The sequence below is a fragment of the Hemitrygon akajei genome, chromosome 31 (genome assembly GCF_048418815.1).
Source record: "Hemitrygon akajei chromosome 31, sHemAka1.3, whole genome shotgun sequence".
NCBI classification, from domain to species: domain Eukaryota; kingdom Metazoa; phylum Chordata; class Chondrichthyes; order Myliobatiformes; family Dasyatidae; genus Hemitrygon; species Hemitrygon akajei.
Window position 1 is genome coordinate 13,209,437 of NC_133154.1, and position 20,813 is coordinate 13,230,249.

Here is a 20,813-nt window from a genome sequence, read left to right on the forward strand (position 1 = left end):
TTACCCCTGACATCTCCTCCGTACCTACTTCTAAGCACCTTAAAGCAGTGCCCACTCGTGGCAGCCATTTCAGCCCTGGGGAAAAAGCCTCTGGATATCCACATGATCAATGCCTCTCATCATCTTGTACACCTCTGTCAGGTCACCTCTCATCCTCCGTCACTCCAAGGAGAAAAGGCCGAGTTCACTCTATCTATTCTCATAAGGCATGCTCCCCACTCCACACAACATCCTTGTAAATCTCCTCTGCACCCTTTCTATAGTTTACCATAGACCTTTACCATTAACCGAGGGATCTGTGGACCCCAGGCTGGGACACCCTGCTCTAAACCTTTCCTACCCACAGTATGGATGAAGGAGTGGCTGCGACAATCCAGGACTTCAGATTCCTGGCTTATTGGGGTTTGTGAGCATCAAGCTGGTGTATCACAATGAAGCCAAGACCAGTGCACAGTATTCCCGCAGTGAGATGCGCATAAGGTACAAGTTACTTTTTCTCATCATCTTTTACTCGCTGATAGGCAAACCACGTCCCTTCCCAAGTCAAACTCTTTTAGAGAGCACCTATCAGGAAGGACTTCAGGGTGTTAAGAGAGGGTGCAGAAAAAACTCCTGCAGGTGTTGCTGGATCTTAAAGATTTTAGGCAACATAAAAGATTAATGTTTTCTGTAGATAACAGGAAGCTAAGGAGAGATTTAATTGCGGTGATAAAGTTATCAGAGACCTCAATAAAATGGAAGAAACATTTCTCATGGTAGTAAAGCCAATAACTAGTGAAGGTTTACAGTAACCGCTAGATGAACTAGAGGGGTAATGGTGAGACTTTTATTTACTGAGCGGGTTGTTAGAATCTGAAACTTATCGCATGTTTCATAAATATCAAGACTTTGCACTACAAACTGGTAGTGGGATTAGACTTGGCTGCTCGCCTGCACTGGATGCAAAACTACTTGTCTATACTAGATACAAATAAGATGGGCTGAAAGGCCTTCTGCTGAGAATTCACGTCTCACAGCAAGTCAGATATAACATGGCCACTCCTATGAATGTTCTAGCTGACTGACAGGGTTTGCCCCAGAATAAACTTTACAGGAGGACAAGACAAGTTTAGAACATATAAAATATTAAAACCAACTAACACAGTCACTTCACTAAATTTTCTGCATGTTTTAAAACAAACAGGTGACTTTAAAAACTACAGAAACTTGGAGACTGGCTATCAAATCTACCTCTACTATCGTTTGGCCTTAACAGCCACATACTTACAGGCACTGGATGAAAAGTTTTGGGTTTAGCTTTGAAACATTGCAATCGGTATCTGTAAGGATGTGACTGCTATGATAAGTTGGATGTACAGGTGACTTGCAAACTCTGCCTCCATGCACAAATCTGAAGCTGATATTTTTTTGCAAAGCATGCTCTCACAATAAAGCAGCATATTTAAAAAAGCAAAATTCGTGAATAAGGACATACAAGTTGAAAATAACCAGCTTTGTATTTAATCCACCTTCAGTCCAGGGGAAATCAGAGTACATCAGAGGGGGAAACACAGGAGGAGGAAAGGGAGACAGGAAATAATGATGAAGAGGGAGACTCTATAGTATTCTATAAGATTGAGAGGACAGAATAGGAGAAGCAAAGGATGGGGAAGATGATAAGTGGGATTAAAAGAGAAAAAAGTCTAGTTAAAATGATTATGGGGCAAGCACAATAGTTTACTTAATAAGTAGTGCCAATAGGTTGGGTTAATGTCCATTACTGGTGGAGAGAGGGTTCAATCGCTATGACCACCAGAGGGAGGAGTGAACACAAGTTTTAAAAAGATCTGAACAACTTTGGGCCGAGTAAATGGGTACCTTTCTTTTGTGCAGTAGTACTCGCTGGATCCAATCAGTAAACACGCTGCCGGGTTGATGGTAAAGACAGATACATTAGGGACATTTAATAGGTTTTTTTAAAAGGCACATAGATAAGAGAAAAAAATGGAGGTCTATGCGGGAGGGAAGAGTTAGACTGATTGCGCGCAGTAGGTTAAAAGCTCGGCGTAACATGGGCCTGTGTTCTGTGAAGGGAGGACCGGAGAGACCCCTCTCCCCAGGGAAGGTGACTCAGGCACCAGTCACTTTGCGAGGGGTGGGGGCTGAAGGATACATTTCACGCAAGGCGCCTGGGACAAGTGTGGGGTAGGAATCGACCGGGAACAGTCTCGCTTGTGGAGAGTCCTCTCTAAATAATCATAGAGTGCGGGAAACACGTGCCAATCACAGTTAACTGGACACGATTAACTCGAAAGCACAAGGACTTAGCGGCTCTAGTTAAGATAGGATGAATAAATACAGGTGTCCAAACTAGCCGCTGAGCTCATGACATTAGGTTCCGAGGACGCGTTGAAACTCTATCAGCTGCGATATCATGGGAGCTAGAGATCTATGGTCCTGTCACCACCAGGCACTGGGCCCTGTAGAACAACTTATCACATACCTCATGGGCGCACTGTTTAACGTGGAAACGTGAGTGACTTTGATATTTTATTGAAGAGCTTGTTGAATTGATGGGACGGTGAATAAAGATGCGCTGTATATATTCTGCATGAAGTATATTCTTGAAATGGGAAACTGCACTTTGACACTGTTTATGCAGGAAGAGTGGAAAGAGCAGTTCGGTTTCAGTTTAATCACCGTTAAAGGGCCAGGGCACCATGGTACCTGTGGTGGATAAATCCGGGTGTGAAGGTAACATTTGCTGACGCAGAGGTACTGAGATGTACTGGTAAAACTCCGGGTAACAATCGAGGAAACATTGGATGCTTGCTCAGGTGACAAACTGGAGATAAATCATTCCTCAGGAAGTAAAAAGATAGAGATTTGTGACCAGGTTGTGTGGCGGCGAGTGCAACGCTATTACGGGCCCAGCGAAGCTCATTCGCAATGCCTGGCATAACCTGCACCAGCTGAATCGTTGGATTGCATTCCGAACTACCTACTGGAGCAGTTTGCCCCAAGGTAAGGCTTAACTCTATTCCATGAGCAAACTTCTCCAAAGTCATTGAACAGAAAATGTGGCCGTTTGATGTGGATCTCAACCTCTGCGACGACACTGGTGCCAAGCTGTATCGGTGCCTGCCCTTCCCTCGGACCGTATCAGTGATATGGGGAGAGGAGCCCGCCGGTTCTTCAACTCTCCCCGCCCAGGCTGAGGGCACTGGGATCGACCGCTACCTGCTAGAGAAGACACGAGGCATAGATAGACAGGGTGGCAATGGCTAGTGCGAGAGGGCATCATTTTAAGGTGAATGACGGGAAGAATAGCGGGTAGGTCAGAGGTAGGGTTTGTTTCTGTGAGAGCAGGGGACAACCGAAGCATCATCTGTTTGTTTGTGTGGATGCTGCCGGACCTGCTGAGAGTTCCTCCGGCATTTTGTGTGTGGGGGTGGTGATTCGGGACATTTGTGAGACTCGTGGGTGGGCGCATGGATGAAAGAAAACTGGGGGGGGGGGGCTATTTGGGAGGAAGGGTTAGATTTTTGAATTTAGATTTTTTAAAAAACTTTCATCCATCCCACAACATGAGGGAGAAAAAACCTTCGCGTTATGACCCCGTTGCGATGTACAGACGTGTGAATTTATAAGTCTAATGGCTTGTAGAGAGAAGCCTGGTTCGACCTGGCTTTAACGCTGGGGTACCGTTTGCTAGACCGAAGCCTCTGAAACAGTTTGGGGTGGCTGGTGACCCCGATGACCTTTCACCTGCTGCGTCTTGGTTTGGCGTAGGTAGAAAGGTCGGCACAATAACGTGGGCCGAAGGGACTGAACTGTTGTACGTTCTAGAACATTTCCCCCTCGCCTTAAACCTACAGCTTCTTGGTTTACCATGGGGGGGGGGGGGGGGGAAACGATTCTGACCATCTCAGCAACTGATCGATTATTTTTCTATATCCTGTGCCTACTCTCCTCTCTATCAAACAGATCACCAGTTTCCAATCCTCCTGCATTCACGTCCAAGCCGTTTGTAATAAGCGTGATCGCCTTGGTTCCTGCACCAATCTCCGTGAAACACGGTTAGTCTCGCAGACTTCCTATCACCACGCGAAATTCTCCCCCATCACAGTCCCCTATTATCAACTTTGGCTTTAATTTCCCAACTTGCCTTAGACCTGCGTGGGCGCTCACCTTTACTGATCCCTGCTGGTGAAAATCGTGGGTGGCGTAGCAGTAAGCACGGCCCTATTCCAGCGCCAGTGACCTGGGTTCAATTCCCGCCGCTGCCTGTGAGGAGTTTGTACATTCTCCCCGTGACGGGTGTGGGTTTCCTCCGGGAGCTCCGGTTTCCTCCCAGAGCCCAAACGGGTTAGTAGGGTGACTGGTCACATGGGTGTAATTGGGCAGCATAGGCTCGATGGGCTGAAGGGCCAATTACCGTGCTATTTCTCTTTAAAAACGGACCTGTAATTACCTGGCTTACCCCAGCAGTTCCTCGAGTAAAGGGTACCGCATCTGGTACCTCATTTGTGGTCAGGGAAGATCTAAATACACTGGGTAACAGAGATTTTGCTTCCCGACAACTTTTGAGCGTATCTTGTGGATTTTGGGCCCATGAAATTTCCCTATCACTCACCTTTTTTTTAAAAAGTCGCCTGTATTTGTTATTTCAATTCATATTTCAAAGTGTTGCCCACAATGTGAGCTGAAAGCAAGAAGTGCAACCTATTGCTAAAGATACATTTTCTGCAATCCCATTTGGAATTCGTCCCTGCAAAACTTGGCACTATCAGTGATGAACAGGGGGAAACGTGGTCATGGAGAAACGTTTTCAGGGCAACTGGAACCATCAATACTGGCTGATTATTGTTGGACACTTAAGCGAGAAGCCTCACACACCGAGTACAAATGAAAATCATCAACAAAACATCGCAGCTTAGTTGAACTTTTGCAAAGGATTAGCATCATTATGCAATTAAATGCATTATATTCAATAAAAGTTCATTTCTTACATTAAATTCTTACGTGATACATAGTCTGAAATTATATTTGTATTCAACTGCAAGCGGTCCATCATAAACAAGAATAAATTCTGAACAAGCAAAACTTTTGAAAAAAAAATCGTTGACCTGTGTTATCTGTCACGGTCCAGTGTTCGCCCCAACTCTCCTTCCAATGCAGCCAGATACATCTGGAAAAGCTTGGGAATTAATGGACCTTTCATCATCACCATCGGAATCGAGTAGGATTCTTCTCCTGGTGGTTGATCTGGTCACGTGTGGGTCTTGAGATGACTGAAAAGGCCGGTCCGTGATCCACGAGTCCTATTGCAGTGTTGGCGGGTGTAGGTCATTGAGGTGGTGATGGATGAGGCTCGTTGGGCCTTTCCCAGTCCCTCATGTTGAAGGTGCTTAGTCTCCGCAGCACGGTGGAGGTATTCTTCGATCTGTGCGTTCCCCTCATGGACAGTCCTTCTCGAGCTTTCCCTATCCTCTGCTAGTTTCTGCCATCCATTCTGGTTGATGGGGCATTTCCTCGGGTAGGTCTTGCTATTGTTCTTGTTCTCCAGGAGTGCACTTTGCATCGGCCGAACAGGGGTTGTTTAGGGAGGCGGGAGTCAGGCATATGGATGACGCGGCTGGCCCATCGCAATTGGTGTTGAGTCACGATTGTGGCTATGGAGTTGATGTTAGCTTCCTCCAGGATACTGGAGTTATTGCGCCTGTTCCAACTAACTCTCAGAATCTTTAGGAGGCATCTTTGACGGTAGGTTTCCATTTAATGGAATATTATGTGCCTGATGCATATTGTCCATGACTCCGCTCCATATAGCAAGGAGGGGAGGACTATAGCTTTATAGACCAGAAGCTTAGTGTTGGTCTTGATATCCTAATCTTCAAAACCCTTTAGGTGCCTTAGTTGCCATAATACCCCTTCTTTAATCGTAATGTGTGCTAGAATAGGAAGGGGAAGACATTGTGTAGTTCAGATGGAATGATTTATTTTGTCGCAAGATAACTCTATTCAGTTAATTGCCATTGTAGTCTTAAGTACCCTTCCTTAATGATGGGCATCTAATCGGCAGTTCAGCAACGTCTGGAAAACCCATTTGCAATACATGCAACTTCTATCAACTGAGTCCATTTTGTTTAACGCTTCAGACAATACTGGAGAAGGGTGAATTCTCCAGCACATTGTAAGGCTGCTTGGTTATCAAACAATGAAGAACAAAGTTTTCCATAGCATCTTAGCCAACAATACCCGAGAGACAATGTGATATTATCTGTAAAGATTTGTAATTGATGAAGTAACTTCCATCAATTGCATCCAATCATTGACTGTAAACCACCTCAGGTGTTACTGGAGCAGATGAATGATCGTGACATTGTTTGATTTAATTGTGTTTAGTTAGTAGTCATTGTACCTGAAGTGGCGAGGCAGGTGTGCTTTCATCAGCTAAACCCGTTTGCATTTGATGAAGAAATCACCTATCGACCAGCCCCATTGTTGCATGGCAGACTGTACAACCTACCATTCTCTTATTGTATAGCGCAATGCCAAAGTACAGGAAAATAGTCTATCAAATTGCAAAACTTAACTCTGTTCAATTAGAAGCTTCGGAAGGCATCCGGCGGGAGTACGCAGTCTGCAAAGCTCGGTCACGCCGGGTGAAGGCCAGCACTTTGAACAACTGATTGTCGATGACTTTATGTTCAGGGAGCGGAAGGAATAGTTTACCTCAGAGGTGACTGTTACCTCTTGCAGTTTGAACCTCAGCAAAGGGACGCTTTGATTACTTTGCACTGTAATAGACTTTTTTGTGCTACTTGTATATCATTTGGGGTTTTTTTGTGTGTGAATGCTGCTTATTTGATGTGCCTGTGATGTGGAGTGTATGGGGTGTCCAGGGAAGGGTAGTAGCTCTGGTGAAGGGGCTTGTCTCGCCTGCTCCAGGGTAGCTCGCTCTCCTTTGGTCCCCACCAGCCACTCGGCTCTGTGGGCAGGCTAAAGCAGGTGAGGGATACCCCCGAGATATCCTAGCATGCGAAATCAGCTCTGGACTCCAATGGCCAGGAAAGCGGCACAGCAACGCTCCGTGGAGAGCGAAGGGTGTGACAAGTCCATGGGCATCCGCTGGGACCAAGGAAGTCCCAGTTTGTGACACTTGTTCGCACCACTTAACCCGGACTTCTGAGGTCGAGAGAGTGGAATTGCCTCACAGGGTAAAAACTCTCCCGCAAAGGTCTCCTGTCATCGTCGGACACGACGGGCAACAACCACCGCCGCCTGCGATGCTGCCACAAGCAACTTCTCATTACATCTGTGTGCGCTCATGACGATAAACTCCACACTGACTTTGAAGGCAATGGAGCTGGAACAACGCAAAGGTGGCTTGCATTGAGTTAAAAACGTTCCCAGAGCAGATCGCCGGTAGTGCTTCCATTTTTTTTTTTGAGAACTGACATTTTGTGAAAAGGATAATTTGATTAATTGCAAAAGAGCACAAACGAGTATTCTGGCAATTAAGGACTCAAGTGGTTGGAGTAACAGTGGGCTTCCACAACACACACGGTGCATGTTTGGCCAAGGATTGTAATTACAGCTATGTAGATAGGAACAAAGAACTAAGTGGAGTTTCTCAGTGGCTACGTTATTAGGTAGACCTGCTGGTTAATGCAAACATCTAATCATCCAATCATGTGGCAGAAAAGCAATGCATAAGAGCATGCAGACATGGTCTAGCCTATACAGTACCCAGGACATCTTTAGGGAGTGGTGTCTCAGAAAGGCAGCGTCCATTATTAAGGACCCCCAGCACCCAGGGCATGCCCTTTTCTCACTGTTAGCATCAGGTTGGAGGTACAGAAGCTTGAAGACACACTCAGCGATTCAGGAACAGCTTCTTCCCCTCTGCCATCCGATTCCTAAATGAACATTGAAGCTTTGGAGACTACCTCACTTTAATATACAGTATTTCTGTTTTTGCTATGTTCCATTTTACCTATTATTTTCTCTCTGCTATATTATGTATTGCATTGAACTGCTGCTAAGTTAACAAATTTCACGTCACATGACGGTGATAATAAACCTGATTCTGATGAGGTTCAGTTGCTGTTCAGACCAAACATCGCAATGGGGAAAAAATATGATCTGACTTTTACTGTGGAATGATTGTTGGTGCCAGATGGGGTGGCTTGAGTATCTCAGAAACTGCTGATCTCCTGGGATTTTCACACAAAACAGTCTCTAGAATTTACAGAGAATGGTGTGGAAAAACACAAAAAATTCAGTGAATGGTAGTTCTGTGGATGAAAATGTCTTGCTAATGAGAAAGATCAGAAGAAAATGGCCAGACTGGTTCAAGCTGACGGGAAGGCTAAAGTAATTCAGATAACCACATGTTACAACAATGGTGTGCAAAAGAGCGTACGAGGTTCCACTCCCGTTCCTAATAATGTGGCCACTGAGCGGAGCGTATGCAAAGAAATATATAGAAAGTTAGTTACCTTATAAGATTACCCGCAGTGGTGACTCCAGAGACCAACCATTGATGGGTGACCTTCACTCAGGAACACAGAGCTCGCCAAGATCAAACCCAACCCAGGCTGATGAAGAAAGGGTGATGTCTGAATACAGGTAGTGGGCCTTGGAAACAGATTCTGTATCTGATGGGAAGAAGCTTCTTCCCACAGGCCATAAAACCACTGAACTTCCTCTTGGGTCTCATCACATATGAAGTGCCAGTAGCGTATACTACATCTTAGTATTTGTTAATTTCTTTGTGGTACTATTACCTTTGAGTTTTGTGTGAGTGATACGTACTCTGTTGTGCACCTCGGTCCGGAGGGACGATGTTTCGCTTGGCAGTATACGTGTGTACGGTTGAATGACAGCAGACTTGGTCTTGAACATGAAGTGCTGTATCTTCTGCAAGAGGCACCCCCAACAGGCAGGGTGGCATCATCTGAAGCACTCACTCACAACCAATGAAGTAACTGAATCCTCTTGGGGTGTTCCAGATTGCAAGCTGCCTTATTATATGTGTAGAGCACAATTCTGAAATGGATGGATAGATTATGAAACTTTGCTCACTTATAGTTATTCAAGTATGGAGTTCTCTATCCTCAAAGGCAGCTGACAAAAAGGCATTGTCACAATTTATGAAGCGTGTGACAGATTTCCCTTTACGTGTAAAGAGCAATACAGAGTAGAATAAGCACGAGAAATCTTGCAGATGCGGGAAGTCCACAGCGACACACAGAAAATGCTGGAGGAACTCAGCAGTCCAGGCAGCATCTATGACAAAGAGTAAACAGTCTTTTCCATATTTCGAGTATTTCTTGAGCTTCTGGTAATTCCACCCCCCACCAGTCCTCCATTCCCGTTTCCCTTTCTCATTTTACCTCCTTACTTGCCCATCACCAGCTTCTGGTGCTCTTCCTCCTCCCCTTTTTCTGTGGTCTTCTACCCTCTCCTATCAGATTCCCCCTTCTCCAGCCCTTTATCTCTTTCACCTATCAACTACCCATCTCTTTACTTCCCCCCTCTCTCTGTTCACCTATTACATGGTACTTCTTTCAGCATCATCAACCCCCACCTTCTTGCTCTAACTTCTCATCTTTTTTTTTTCCGGCCCTGATAAAGGGTCTCAGCCCAAAACTTCGACTGTTTACTCTTTTCCATAGATGCTGCCTCATCCTGCTATATGGATCCGAAACGTGGAGAATCACTAACACCAGCTGCAACAAGATCCAGACCTTTCTCAACAAATACCTCCGGCAGATCCTCCGCCTCAAGTGGTACGACAGAGTGTCAAACCTAGACCTATGGAAGAGAGCAAACCAAGAGCCCATTGTATTCCAGATGAGGAGGAGGAAGTGGAGATGGGTCGGCCACACCTTGAGGAAGAGCCAGTCGAATGTCACTCGACAATCACTCGAATGGAATCCACAAGGGAAGAGAAGAAGAGGTCGCCCAAAGCAAACCTGGAGGCGAAGGCTTTTGGATGAACTGAAAGCCACCGGCCAAACTTGGGAGACTGCAAAAACATCTGCTAGAGATCGCGGGAAGTGGAGGACTTTTGTTGAGGCCCTATGATCCATAAGGAGCGAAAAGGATTAAGAAGATAGATGCTGCCTGGCCTGCTGAGTTCCTCCAGCATTTTGAGTGCATTGTAGGGATGGAATAGATTATCTCATTGTAAAACTTATCACTGGTTACGTAACAGCCTTGTAGTACATTTTATTCAAAGGCATCCAGTGTAGAATGCACAGCAATCTGTGCATTTACCCTCAATGTACAAAATAGCCTTTCCTCTGTTGTGTAAAGAATTCCCTTGGTGTGGTGAGAAAATAACTGACTATTTTCTTTATGCTGGAGTTGATTGACTTGGTTATCTCATTCAAAGACTTTTGCTGGTATTGGTGATCTCTGTGTCACTCAAGGGTATCCAAGGGTGAGTGTGGCATCGATGCTCATTCACAGAGTAGTTATTTTCCATCACCTGAATCCATTTTGTATCAGATCTTAAATTCTACGCGAAGGGTGAAGGGATGTTTATCACTCTGTTCTGTTAATAGCTATCAAAGTCTGATTCACACTACCTTCTTTAACAAGTGTTTAACAAACAATACGGCAATCTCTGTGCAAAGGATGATGTTACTTCCATTAATCTGAATCCTTTTGTTGTATGTATAGCTCTCAACTATTATATGTCGTGGTCCCGACGGAACATCAGCAGGCATCCAAGTTTCGGCGCACCAATTCCCTGGAGTACGGTTAGCTGCCACAGTCCCTTTAAGACTCAGACTGTGAATTATTACCTGCCGCATTCCTTCATGGTAAGTCTGTACTTCTAGGCCTCGTGCTGAGCACTCAGTGCTCAATCATAGGAGATTCATTTCTAGTACTACAATTTGTGATTTCACCTTTGGATTTTGTTTGTTGTCTTGTATATTTTGAGTTTGAGTTAATTCTAGACCTTACTCTGCACTTGAGTTCACCATCGTCTATAGTTCTCTTGTTAAGTTTTGTTTTATGTATTGAGCAATACTATAGATGGACTTGTCCATCTCATTAAAAGACTTGCCTCTTTTAGTCAATGGCCATTGAACTAATGGAGTAGTATGAACTACTCCACTCTAACTCAAAAATCAGTGAGTGCTATATTATCTGCAAGGCTCATTCGTAATGAATATGATGTAACTTCTGTCAACTGAATGTTGTTTGACAGATTGTAGACTGTATCTCTTGACATTCAGTGGAAGTTTGGAACAGATTGAATGCACAATAATGCAAGGCACTGCAGCGAGAAGTGGACTCAGCTCAGTACATCACTGTTCACTAGCAGCATTATCTACAGGAGGTGCTACCTCAAGGTGGCAGCACCCATCAAAGATTCCTACCATCGGGGCCATGCCGGCCTCTTGCAGCCATCTTCAGACAGAAGTACAGAAGCCTGAAGTGTCACACACCCAGGTTGAAGACCAGCTACTTCCCTTCAATCATTTGGTTCTTGAACAACCCTAATCACTACAGTATAGCAACACTATGACCATTAAGCATTAAAAAGGACTTTTTACTTTAACTGTATGTTTATAAAGATTGTGTACACATTTAATTTATTTTCCTGTGAATATTTTGCTGTGCCTGTGATGCTGCTGTAAATTTTTCACCAGTGCATTTGCAGAACTTTGACCTCATTGTAAACTCAACTCTTCAGTTAATAGCCTTCCTAGTACATTATATTATCCCCAGGCATCTAATATTAAATGCTATGCGCAGCTCCATCTGCAAAGTTCATTCACAATGTACAAATAACCTTCCATCAACAGTTGTGATTGAATGTAAACTATTTTACTTTATGCAAAAAAAACCAATTCTGAAGTACCTGGAGACAGTTCAGGAAGTGACTGTGTAGGAAGTGACTGTAGCCAAATCATCTTCTCCAGGTTCCCACAATCAACTGGGAGTTGAGAGATTTATGATCAGGATTATAGAAGAGCAGGGCTGTGTTTGTCCAATATGGTCTAGGTTGGGACATTTCATCCAATAGATCTTGCCTACAAACCTGCAGTATTGGACTGAAGCACCAGTGAACCTCTATGACATTCTTTGGCAATGCTGGCATTACATCCCTGCAGTACTGGAAAGTACATGAAGCACAGCCAATCCCATTCTTGTACTCCCCTCAATTAGGCACTGGCTTGGTAACACCAGCCAAGTCACTTGGCAGAACTACTATAAAACAGGTATATCCATCTATGTTGTAAAAAAAGTGGGGGGGGGGGGGAGGTGTGACTTTAGCACACTGTATAAGACATACCAACATTTGCCTAAAGGCTGGGCAATGTAGAATTCAAAGCTTTTTTTCAAAATTCTACTCATTTGAGCTTGCATTTTGTCTGTGCTTACTTTGTTGGGCTTTTTGAAACAATTACTGGAATAAGATTTCAATAATTGGATGGCTCTCCTTTTTTAAATGTAGCTTAAATCCTAAACTGCTTTCCAAAACCTGGTTAAAAGAGAGAGCAACTATAAGCCGATGCAACTTGTACGCTGAGTTTTTAATATGGTAAAGCAGGACATCGTGGATTTAAAATGTCCCTTCCATTATGTGTAAAACTGATGTAAAAATTAACAATCTTTCCCACAACTTTAATAAAAGGAGTCAGAATAATACAAACACAATATTTCTTTAAAAATTGTTTTAAAAAGTTCAACACAAATACAGTGTTTACATACAGTTAAAAACATAAAAAGAAAAAAAAAGCAAGCAGTAAAATTCTTTGAGTCTGCTTTCTCTCTTCCCTCCCTACCACCACCTTCTGACCATAAAATGAGCAGAACTAGAGTGTTAAAGAACATTCCTCCAAAATGGTTCCCAATAAACATTCACAGCTCAGACATGGAACATGCTTAAGGAGATGGAGGAGAATGGTTTGGATCAAGCTCAGATACATTCTGATTTATGTCGCTCCCCAGATGATGGGGAAATGATTGGTATCACTCAAGTTCAATACCTTTAGTAAAACAGAGATTACCACTCTGGCACAATTCCCGAGCTTTTCAATGCAAAGCTGTGGCACTTTTTAAGTGGGAGGCCGTGCCAACCGTGACACAGCCATTAGTAGAGGGTAGTTCAGCTGGAGGTTGGGCAGCAAAAACATACTTGTTCTCCATCCTGTGTGTACCAAGAAATATGAGAAAGCTTGGTCTGTTTCTTTAACCAGTAGAAGCTGTAGTACAAGCTGACTATTCAAGGATCTAGCCCAAACATCACCTTCTCCAATAGCTCCCATCCCTGAACGTACCTCGTTCCAGTTCTGAAGATGCAGTGGGTGATGGTTCCACGAGTACGACTGGTACCTAAACCAGACTAGTGCCAGGGAGGGTAGCTGAAGACATCACAATCAAGCCTGTACCCTACCTGAGCTCACCTCTGTGTGCAACAGCAGTTAGCCAGAGTAAGTGTGGCCAATTGTCCCTTACCTCCTCTCCAACACCAATTCACCCGCTGAGTTGAGCCCTCTCAGGAGAGTAAGAATTAACTGAAGACCATCTTGATTTGGAGAAAATAGATGAGGCTTTTAGATACTAAGTCAGCAGGGATGGAGCTCTGAGCAAAATACAACACCATGAGTATGGGAAATCACTAGAAATTGAGCCATTCAGCAGCCCCTTGAGCTTCTTCCTCCATTCAGAAAGATCATGGCTGACCTGTACTGCCATGAAACAGCAGCCAATGTTCCCTGTAGTGCAAGAATGGTGAGAGGAAGGTCTTCGATTAACTCACAACATCCACAGTGAGTTTAAGTGGAAACTGGAAATTCAGATAGCTTCACATTGGGATTAAGAAAATGCTATTGACTTAATCTCCTGACTGCTAGATGGTTAACTCTGCATACCTCCTCCCCCCACCCCCAGAACACTTTGGTTTCTTCATACGTAAAACATAATACTTTAATTGAGGACACTCAACTTGTCCACTAGCCACTGGAGCTCTTTTCTGCTATTCTGTGTTTTACTTTGACGAGGGGCATTCAATGTTGATGTTCTCCCTTCACCTCACCCTCTTTCATGTGTCATAAGATACTCCAGGTCCACAATCCATTCTGATACAGCTATACAAAATTATAGGCTGAATGCAAGCCGGCTTTTTCCACTGAGGTTGGCTGAGACTAGAACTAGAGGTCATAGGCTAAAGGTGAAATATTTAAGGGGAATATTAGGGGAAACTTCTTTTCTCAGAGGGTGGTGTGAGTGTGGAATGAGCTGCCAGTGGAAGTAGTGGATGAAGGTTTGAATGGAACATTTGTGAGACGTATGTGGATGGGAGTGGTATGGATGGTTATGGTCTTGGTCTGGGTCATTGGGACTAGGTAGAATAAGTTTGGCACTGACGAGCTGGGCTGAAGGGCCTGTTTCTGTGCTGCTCGATGGCACTAAGCTGGTTGAGCACTGCTCCATGCAAGGGAATCAGGAGCTTGCTGTCTGTGGACAGTTATTCAAACTACAGAGTCAATTCAACCCCACAATGTAGAAAGTCTAAATGAGCAGACATCTGTCAATAAACCATTGGCAGTGACCATGGGAGTCATTGGTCACAACTATTAGAGCAAGTGATTTGTCACAGTGACCTATCAGGCAGAAAACATTTGCAGAGCTGTGGTGTGGGATGGAGGAATTGAATTTCAATGGCCTCTTATTTACAGAAGAACCCCCATCCTGAGCAACACTGCCAATTTGGGACATGATCCATTCATCCGTCAGCCAACCTGACTCTTGATCAAAGTTCTGGGACATACCTGGAAAAGTTGTCACCGTCCCCTTCCCCTGTTTTAAGAGTTCCCCTGTTCTCAACGAAGTGTGTTAAATTTGTTGTTGCTTCTGATGCTACTGTTCAGGGTAACTGACATTCGACTGATCCCCTGCAGACTCCTATTGGGTATTTGACCAGACACTCCAGGAACGGCAAACTCTCATCAACGCACATGCGTGCATCCACCACAGGTTCAAAGTCCAAAGTAAATTTATTACCAAAATACCTAAATGTCACCATATACTACCTCGAGGTTCACTTTCTAGCAGACATTTACTATTCAGGAATGGAGGAGCTGTGGACGTATAGTATGACAGTAATATTATTCCTGATTTTGATTCTTCTGAGAAAGCAGCACTGACTCAAACTTAGCAGGAAGCGTTTTCATCTCTCCTCTTTAGTGGTTACACACTGTCCCGAAGAACAATGAGCAGCATGAAGAAAACTCTGGGCGACAGAGTCAGTCGAGTTCAGTGTTTACTGAGTACCCGATGAGTATTGTCATTTCATGGCCCTCTGCAAGTGTCATTAACTGAGATACAAGAGATACAGCCCTCACCCTGTGTGCGGAAGTGTCTTGGAAGTTTCCACTGATGACTGTTTCTTTCTCCATCCACTAGTGCTGAGGCTCAGATCAGCTCATTCCTTGGGCTCCTTTAGCTCAGGTGTATTTCCCTACAGGGCCCTCAGTCCAGTCAGAGGTTGTAGACCAACCTGTAGTGATTCTATCTCTTATACAATGAAGGGCAGTAATTTGCCCTTTACCACAATGCACAGTCCCCTGGACTGGACCTTCCTTCACTTGCCTACAAACCAGACAAACCCAAGAGACCTCATTCTATCTATCCCCGGCAACAGCAAGCAAAGCATACGCCTTCAGTCCATCTCTCCTCAATGTAGTAGGCAGATGCAGTGTAACTTACTGACGATGGTGGGAAGCATAATTGGTTCAGAACAATTTGTCAACGTTGTAGCCCAGTAAACTTCCTGCGCGGACCCCATCTAGGTGTCTCCATCAATAAACAGGATAATAAAGATCAAATACTTCCAACATCAAATTGTAGTCACTTCCTAAGAAAAAAATTCCAGTCTACACTAACTGGATAATGAAGGTAGAATTTCAGCATATACAATCTACATAAAGGACTTCAAAGACAAGACTGTAATCAGACCAGGTTCCAAGGGCACTCCCATCTCAGATCAGAGCATGAGCACCATGCTCAATGGATGTTCAATTAACACTAATACTTCTTTGTTGCCCTATTGTTCTCAAACACATGGTCATCTCCTTGGGTGCAGTCTGGAGCTGGTATCCACTGGGCAAGAACTTTGAACTGCCAAGTGCTCCTCAGAAACCTAGCAGCAGACTGAGTGGTTCTGTACTCAGGCAGTGTGAAATTCTAACCCCAAGGGCAGAGAAGATTGTATCGTGTGAACAAACCAAATGAAAAATCTACATAGGTCCTTCTAAAGATGCAGTTTTGCAATGGGCTAGTGTGGTATAGCATTTTGTACCAAGCTAACTAGAGCTGCTTTAATATATGAATAAACCAACCCAACCTCAAATGTTACCAAACCACAAACAAACTGGATAATTGCAGCAGCTTTTCCAGCTTGCCAAAGACACCCATGGCAGAATTAGGCAGTCTTGCTTTAAAAAAAGCAGAAAAAAATCAAATTCTAGTCTTTATTTTACCTTTAGGACACAATTACAACAGCTTTCTTTTCATGATCATGTCTCCCCTGTAGTGCAGCAGTGTGGGACTGAAATGAAGGCACATTTTTTTAAAAGTATAAGTATTTTAAGTGAATAGCAGCAGGGAGCTTAAAAAAGCTGTATTTAAAACTTAGCATTCAACTGCGGGTGGATGTAAATGTTCTGCCTGAACGGAGGGGGCCAACAAGAACTGTATAAATCTGGCTGTTGCTTATCAAAAGCTTTTGACCCCGTCAGCCACAGGTTTATTGTTAAAGCTTTGGGTTGGATGGGGGCTGACGCCCATTTTGTGGATCTCCTAGCAGATACGTATAGATTCCTGCACTTTTATCGAGAAAGGCAAGGTCAAGACTGGACTCATTCCCAACTTAAGAGGAGTTATCAGGGAGACCAGCTCTCTCCCATTTTATTTAATATCATAATGGATGTAATATTATATTTATTACATAAGGTGGGTCTGGATTCCATCTCAATGAAGATGGCAGGTCTTGCACTCCATTGGGCTTTGCCCACAACATGGCCTTTGAGTGATTCTCACAAGGGCATGCCTAGAAACCTCAAGACCTTAACGAAAACTGGTCTACAGGCAAATCTCGATAAAACAGCAGGGTTTTATATGACTAGTAAGAACAAGGCATGAATTTTTAATTTTATCCATAAGTGGCTCTTCGACAAAGATGTAATCAATTTTATTGACCCGGTTAGTTGAGAAAATAGTGCAATGATTGATCCCTGGGTAGGGTGTTCTAGTCAAGATTGGACAAGTAGACTCGAGAGATGGAGAAGTAAGATCCAGAGGGCTAGGCTTAAACCTACCCAAAATGTCGTCGTTTTTAAAACTTTGGCTGACCCCCGAATCTGCTATTCATTGATTTTAAATGAAGCTTCCTAAAGCATCACCTATGCTAAAGGGTTGAGGCTAGACTAAGATTGGTCCACTGGTCCTACATGTTTGGGGGTTTAGCTCAGGCTTAACAACCCTGACTGGTCAAACAAAATTGTTACGGAAACAGCAACGAAGAATCCTTCTACATCTGAGTGTGACGGTATTCCTGAGTCTCCACCTGGGACTTGCATGACTGACAGTGGTGAAAACTGAGAGGAAGCTACTAACACGATGAAGGAAGCCCTGAACACCACCAGAGATGGAGGAGCTTCATTGCTGCCCTAAACACCAGCAGCATTACGGACAGGGAGTAAATACCCAAAACATCCTCAAATAAGGATTGATTAGGGGCTTCATTAAAAATTAATAAATAGTAGTGTGGGTATTTCACTTTTCTCATTTTAGATTTCCAGCTTTTTAAAGAAAGGTCATACTCATATTTGTATTATGATTGAATTTCGATTGAAATTACTGGTTTTCTTTTTCTTTGTAAGCCTCATCTTGTGAATGACCATGCTGGTTAGAAGCACTGAGACCCCAGTCAGCAAGGATTTTCCCCACAACCAGCGGGTGTTCTGCCTTGCTGGATCTGTGCTCCCAGGTGTAAATGGGGAAAACAGAATATTATGGACTGATTCACGAGTTCCTGCACCGTTGAGATTGGGGGGGGGGGGGTCAAAGAGGGGAGCTTTTGAATGCATTAGGTGCAACCTTCAGATGGCTGCAGCTGAGAAACTTGCATCTGCCTTCAAAACGTAATCACAAAAACAAGTCAATTACCAGTCAACGGCAATTTAGAACAATCATACTTAGTCACTGACCTTTTCTTTTGGTCTGTAATCCATGAAGTCTGTCAAACCTGAAATGTTGACTATGTTAGTCTCTCTCTCTCTCTCTCTCTCTCTCTACAGACACTAACCTGCAAAGTGTTTTACCAGTGGTCAGTGATCAGTATTGTCCTGTTGTGATTTTGGCTGTAATTTGTCCTGTGATTTTACCCGGCTGGCATTGATGCAAGAAGACAAACACCAGGGTAATACCCGACCCAGCCGCGGCAGCTCCATGTTCCATGGATCCAAGGCTTTGGATTACATATTAGCTACTCTTTAATTTTGTGCTGTTTACTGAATCATTACTGCAAATGAAAATGTCATTTGGCCAATCAAGTCCATGCAGGGTCCATGCACAAATATCTGCCCCATTTCACACCACATCACTTGCAAATTATTTTCTAACAAAGTTTCCATTTAATTCCCTTTGAAAGACATAGATAAATCTGCTTACAACACACTTAAAAGCCAAAATAGACAAGATGCTGGTAATTTGAAACAAAAATAAAAAGTATTGGAGACACTTAGAAAGGATAACTCCAGACCTCAATGGCACCAAATGCTTCAGCTCTGGAATTGAAGGAACCCTGTTCTGGTTTCTCCACTAAATGGACTTGTGGTTTAATCTAATAGCTCTGATATAACTTGGCAAATTACTCACATGTTTTAAATGTTTTCTTTTGGATTTATAAAATCAAGATGCTGAAGGGAATAAGAGAAACAAAGATTGCATTGAAATGGAGTTGCTTGCAGTGGGTAAATGCCAATACTGACTGTTTGGGTTGGATGGGCCATTAACACATGGGAGAAATAAACAGGATACATTGATAAGATTAGAAGACTTGGGCATGGACCAATGGAACAAATAGTTTGGTGCTAAATTGTACTTTTGATTTAACATTCTCCTCTATTGTATAAAAAGGCCCACTGCCAACTCTACAAGGGAGTGCCAATGAACGTGGGCTTGCCAATGTAGTGTTACATAATTTAGAAAACAATTGATGAACTTGATCTCCCAATGTACTTTGATGTGGCCCTTGTATTTCGTTTTGTCTATTTGCACTGCAGCTCTACACAACATCTTGCATACTGTTTTCACTTTGACGTAATTATGCATGGCACAATCTGTGCAGGTGGCATGCAAAATTAAAGCTTTTCATTGCATCTTTGGGCACGTGACAAAACCAACCTGGCTTGTGTTACATTTACATTACAGCCAACTAAAAAGGGGACCTGTAGGAATAGAAAAGCATCAGTAATTATCCCTTTGATGAGAGAGGAAAGGCTCTCAAGGGTTGTGCTCGATTGACGTCTGAATTGAGACCGTGGCCTGCAACTAATTGGCTCCTGGATCAGTCGTGACTGGCTTCGTGGCTGTGGACTCACTTTTGTGAACTTCTGAATGCTATTTGCTCCCTTTAGTGTTTGTATGACTTGTTCCTTTTTCTCCACTTTGGGTGCTTATCGGTCTTTTTTTTAGATGGGTTCTATTGGGTTTCTTTGTTTTGTGGCTGCCTGTAAGGAGAGGAATCTCAAGGTTGTATATAGTATTCGATAATAAACACATTTTGAACTTTGATCTAGTGACCACCGCTTGAAGGTGCATCTAAGGACAAATCAGATGAGCAAGCAATCCAACAGCAGTGCTAGCAATATAATGGATTGTGCAGCATAGTTCTCTGTAACTCCAGAATGCAAAGGAAGTAATAAGAGAGAAGAATTTGCAGGTGACCCAGCAGGTCTTAACTCAGGCAGTTAACAATCAGAATCATCACACAGTAACCTCTGATTGTGAGCAAGGTCCACAGAAGCCAGCTTCAAGAGCATGACAGTAGGGAACAGACAAAATACCATCTGCATCAACTTTAACATAGAGGTGATCGGGTAACATTAGGTACCAAGCCACAAAATGAAATCGGGGCAGATGATCAAAAGGGTCAGAGGTAGATTGGCAGAAGTGCCTCAGAGTAGGTAGGGAGGGAAAACAGTGCAGGGCATGAAGTCCAGAGCTCGGGGCCATGGAAGGTCTTGCAGCCACTGGTGGAGATGAAGGAGGAAGACCAGAGAGCTCAGACCAAACTACAGAATACACTCAACCAAGCTTCAAATCAGGGCTTATTCTTCTTGCAAAGAAAGGAAGAACAACTTTAGAGAAGTAGGACAGAGCTCCAAATCCTCTGATTGTTTTGTGCTGCGGTTTCTAGGAATCCAGAGCAGTGACTGAAATAGCTGAGACTACTTCACCCCAGGTTGAACCTACTGGGTAAGATTGTCTTGGATCAAGTACAGCAGGTTTCTGGCATTGCAGCTAAAAACCCAACTCTAGTATCCGAATTGCATTATGATCCAGTGATCAATTTCTATTGGCATGTAAACCTACATTAGATTTTTTTTTGTTAATTTTATGGCTTAGCATCATTCCAGTGGATTCACCAATATACTGCACGTTTTTCTCCATTTATTTATCTTAAAAACATCTCACACACTACAGGAGGTGACTATTTGATCTAACAATGAAAACTCTCACCTGAATTCCACCAGTCCCACTACCTCACTCAGTTCTGCCTCGCTCACACTGAT

General features: G+C 43.6%; 1 long non-coding RNA gene across 1 annotated transcript; it reads left to right on the forward strand.

The window, feature by feature from the left end:
* Window positions 1–2,374: 2,374 nt before the first annotated feature.
* On the forward strand, window positions 2,375–12,548 carry LOC140719314 (uncharacterized). Its single transcript, XR_012096891.1, has 3 exons — window positions 2,375–2,511; window positions 10,678–10,820; window positions 11,213–12,548. It is a non-coding gene; the product is annotated as an uncharacterized lncRNA (long non-coding RNA).
* Window positions 12,549–20,813: the final 8,265 nt, after the last annotated feature.